This window comes from Mus caroli, chromosome 16 (assembly GCF_900094665.2).
Source record: "Mus caroli chromosome 16, CAROLI_EIJ_v1.1, whole genome shotgun sequence".
In the NCBI taxonomy this organism is placed as follows: Eukaryota; Metazoa; Chordata; class Mammalia; order Rodentia; family Muridae; genus Mus; species Mus caroli.
The window spans coordinates 13,631,866-13,636,722 of record NC_034585.1 but is presented as its reverse complement, the minus strand read 5'-3'; positions in this window follow the sequence as shown (position 1 = coordinate 13,636,722).

The window sequence follows — 4,857 nt, the reverse complement described above, 5'->3', positions numbered from 1 at the left end:
TTCCTCAGCAGGAGCCCATTTTTTTTGTTTTTTTTGTTTTTTTTGTTTTGTTAATTGTTTTTAGAGACAGGGTTTCTCTGTATAGCCCTGGCTGTCCTGGAACTCACTTTGTAGACCAGGCTGGCCTCAGAAATCTGCCTGCCTCTGCCTCCCGAGTGCTGGGATTAAAGGCGTGCGCCACCACGCCCGACCCAGCTTCATTTTTATATGTGTCTATATGTCTATCCTTTATTCTCTTGCTTCCCCTAGTCAGGGTTTTGGGACTCAAGCCTTTCAGGTAGTGGCAATGTCTGCTTTGGGTGTATTAGTCAGTGTTCTCTAGAGTAATAGAACTTATAAAATGAATCTCTCTCTCTCCATATATATATATATATATATATATATATATATATATATATACACACACATATGTGTGTATGTGTATATATACATATATACACATAACACACACACACACACACATAAAAAAGAATGGTTAACAGCCTGCAATTCAGTTAACCTAACAATCACTGGCTGCAGCCTGGTCTACAGAGTGAGTTCCAGGACGGCCAGGGCTACACAGAGAAACCTGTCTTGAAAAACCAAAAAAATAAATAAACAAACAAATAAATAAATAATAATAAGTAAATTAAAAAAAGCCACTGACTGTGAATGGAAAGTCCAAGAATTCCATAGTTGCTCAGTCCACAAGGCTGAATGTCTCAGCTGAATTTCAGTATACACTGGAACTGTGAAGAAGTAGGCTCTAATGCCAGTGCAGGAATGGTCTTGCTAGAAAGGAGAGAGCAAGCAGGCAAAGAGCAAAAGCTTCCCTCTACCATGTCCTTTTGTATTGCTTTCCAGCAGAAGATCTGGCTCAGATTAGGTCTAGATTAGAGATGTGTCTTCCTACCTCAAAGATCCAGATTAGAAGTGGTTCTCTCCACTTCAGTTTAAGCAAAACTCCCTTATAGGTGTGCTCTCTATTTGGGGGTATTAGTTAATTTCAGATGTAGTCAAGTTGACAACTAAGAATTGCCATCACCGAAAGTCTTCCTCACAGGGTCTGCAGGTTCCCTCCACGCAGAGGAGCTCACTCTGGCTACACCCACACTCGTAGACCCAAGGAAAGCTTAGCTATCTGTCATTCTGAAGAACTAAGGTCTTAAGGTAGGTCGATCAGGGATCCATTTGTAGTAGAAGCCATATCCTCTACCTGGCCATACCAATCCCATGGTTGCTATGTCCCACTGGCCTGATCCTATTTCAAGGAAGGACTGTAGTTAGGACAAACCAAGGGATTCTGGCTATTTTCACTGATTACTGAAAATATATGTAGGCTGTAGAGACTGGCCTTTGACCTCTCTTCCAGAGACAAGAAAATCCTGTGAGAAGAAAAATGCTAAGAGGGTATCCTTGATTTTCAAAGACAATGGCTGCTAATTAGCACCACTGACAGTTCCCATTGCCAAGTCCAAAAAGAGCTTCCTTAGCTCTACCACAGCTTCAGAGATCTTCATATCTGGGAGACTGGGAGAAGCCCCCGTTGAAAATCACTAATATCTTATGCTAGAATTGTGCATCTTTAGCCCATGACCCAGTGATCTTTTGGCAGACCATTGAGCCCTGTTTTTAGCTGTTCATGTCTGAAGTTGCAACATTCTAAATGAGCATTCTTCTTACAATGTCTGTCCTGCATGTAGCCTTCCTAGATTCAGTCATCTAACCTGAAGCTTACCCCCTCACTCTGTCTTCTTTCTCTTTTATGTATATGGAATTTTTTTGTCTGCATGCATGTCTGCACACTAGAAGAGAGCAATGGATCTCATGGGGCTACCGTTATAGACAGGTGTGAACTGCCATGTGGTTGCTGGGAATTGATTGCAGGACCTCTGGAAGAGCAGCCAATGTTCTCAACCATGGCACCATTTCTTAAGCCCTGAATTTCACCTTTCTTAACCCTCAGAGGCCACCGCTTCCTAGAAGTGGGAGTGAGAACTGCTGGAGTTTTTGAGGCTGTAGCTGAGAAACCTCCAAATGCCTCAGTTCTCTGTTGTTCTGCTGATAGAGTGTCACAGTGCCTGCATAGGTGTACTGGCTGGTTTTGTGTGTCAATTTGACACAAGCTGGAGTTATCACAGAGAAAGGAGCCTCCCTTGAGGAAATGCCTCCCTGAGATGCAACTGTAAGGCATTTTCTCAATTACTGATCAAGGTGGGGGGGGGGGGAGGGCCTCTTGTGGGTGGTGCCATTCCTGTGCTAGTGATTCTGGGTTCTATAAGAAAGCAAGCTGAAGCTGGGCGGTGGTGGCACATGCCTTTAATTCCAGCACTTGGGAGGAAGAGACAGGCAGATTTCTAAGTTCGAGGTCAGCCTGGTCTACAAAGTGAGTCCCAGGACAGCTAGGGCTACACAGAGAAACCCTGTCTCGAAAGAAAGAAAGAAAGAAAGAAAGAAAGAAAGAAAGAAAGAAAGAAAGAAAGAAAGAAAGAAAGAAAGAGAAAGAAAGCAAGAAAGCAAGCAAGCTGAGAAAGCCAGGGGAAGTAAGCCAGTAAGTAGCACCCCTCCATGACCTCTGTATCAACTCCTGCATCCTATCCTGTGTGAGTTACAGTCCTGACTTCCTTTGGTGATGAACAGCAATATGAATGTGTAAGCTGAATAAACCCTTTCCTCCCCAACTTGCTTCTTGGTCATGATGTTTTGTGCAGGAATAGAAACCCTGACTAAGACAACAGATTCAAGTGGAGAGAAAATGGACCTTTGCTAACAGGGGTGGGAGGAACACATACATACCTTCCCCTATGCTAACAAGCTCAAAGTGAGAGATGCTGTTCACAACAACATTTGGAGACCAGCTGTGAACCCTTCAATACTTGGTTGGACCTCCATGAGTCTGCTGACTCAAACTGAACTGCTCAAACTGTCTTGAGAATCTGAACTAAAACACAAACTGTGAATGGAAGGTGCAGGGCACTGGTGAAGCCATGATCACCCCTGTGCAGCTCCTCACAGGGTAAGCTGGGGCTGTAGTCTGCAGGGGAGGCACAAAGAGGAAACAATTTTTGCTCTGTGTTGTGAAGATCCTGCAACTTTGGATCAGCAGAACTGGCCCTTTCACGAATCTCAACTGTTTGTAAATGATACAGATTTTGGGGGTGAGCCAGAACAGACCCCTGGATCTGGGCCTGGGTGGTAGCCGAGGTGATCAGTGAGCAAGCCACTTCTCCCTTATCTGCATCACCAGGATTAACTCCCCAGCACTGCTCCAGGTAGACTACCAAATCCGCTCATGGTCAGTTCTCTTGCTCTCACATCCTCAGGGCTGGCTTATCCACACCCACACCTCCAGAGCCAGCTCCACTGTGATGTCCAGTGGCCCACTCTCTCAAGTGCTGAAGTCTGAGAGGCATTGGGTCACCTCTCCCACTCTCACACCCTTGGGGCTAGGTCAGCCATGCCTCCTTGGCCAGGGCCAACCCTACTGTGCTGCCCAGGCCAGGGGCAGGCCCCACTGTCCCCAGTACTGCAGCCTGTGAGGGACAAGGACAGCTCTCCTGCTCCTCTCCTGCTTCACAACATAGGGCAGCAACAGAATGATAACCAGGAGGAAGCCCGGTGAGGATCCAATATTGATGATGTCACAGAAGCCAGAGATCTCCAACCAGACCAATGACTCACTGCAACAAACATTTGCAAGTGAAGATGTGTGGACAGAGGGGTATGCTATGGGACAGACTGTGACATACTACAGCTTCCATGATGAGATGTTTTCTATGTTGTGTGTGTGTGGTTTTTATTTTGCGGTATTTATTTTATTAAAGTTTGGATATGAGGGGACAGGGAGATGAGCAGGATTGGAGTACATGATGTGAAACTCACAAAGAAGCAATAAAAAGTGTAATTTTAATTCTCTCTCTCTCCCTCTCTCTCTCCCTCCCTCTCTCTCTCTCCCTCTCTCCCTCTCTTTTTTTTTTCCAAGACAGGGTTTTTCTATATAGCTCTGGCTGTCCTGGAACTCACTTTGTAGACCAGGCTGGCCTCGAACTCAGAAATCTGCCAGTCTCTGCCTCCTGAGTGCTGGGATTAAAGGCGTGTGCCACCATGCCCGGCTCTATTTTTTTCTCTTTACTTTTACTGATGTTTCTTAAATGCTTTAAAGTCCCTTCTAGCCTACCACCCACCAGAACTGGAAAAGAAAGGATATAGGGAAAGTGAACCTGTTTAGAAATTGTTCTTTGGAGCAAATCTCATGTGTGTTGCCAAGAAATCAGCATTTTAGTTCACAGGTCAATAGTGGAAGCTGGATCCAATCACAAACGGTTACGAATATACCAGCACTCTAGTTCCGTAGTGTGCAGTGACACAACCTAGCAGGGACAGCAAGACCTCAGCCCCATTCAAATGAGTCAGCAGAAGGACCAGGACCAATAGAAGTGCCAGGAAAAGCTCTTGGCTGTGCCTCTTTTAGGGAGGGAAGATCAGCTAAGAGGCAAGACCAACAAGCATTTAGCTATCTACTTTAGCAAGCCAATCTCCTATCACTGTCCATTGAGTCCTTTTTATACTCTCTGTAAACATCATGTGTCCTCCATGGGTCTTGCCTAACCAAGTGTCTTGCCTCAGCACATGAGTCTGTCTTAGCAAAACTCCATGTGAGTCTGTCTCAGCTGACATCACTCTGTCAATTGGCAGAGTCTGTAGAAGTGGCAAGAAGCTGAGACATGGGCTGGTGAGATGGCTCAGTGGGTAAGAGCTCTTCCAAAGGTCCAAAGGTCTGGAGTTCAAATCCCAGCAACCACATGGTGGCTCACAACCATCTGTAATGAGATCTGACTCCCTCTTCTGGAGTGTCTGAAGACAGCTACAGTGTACTTA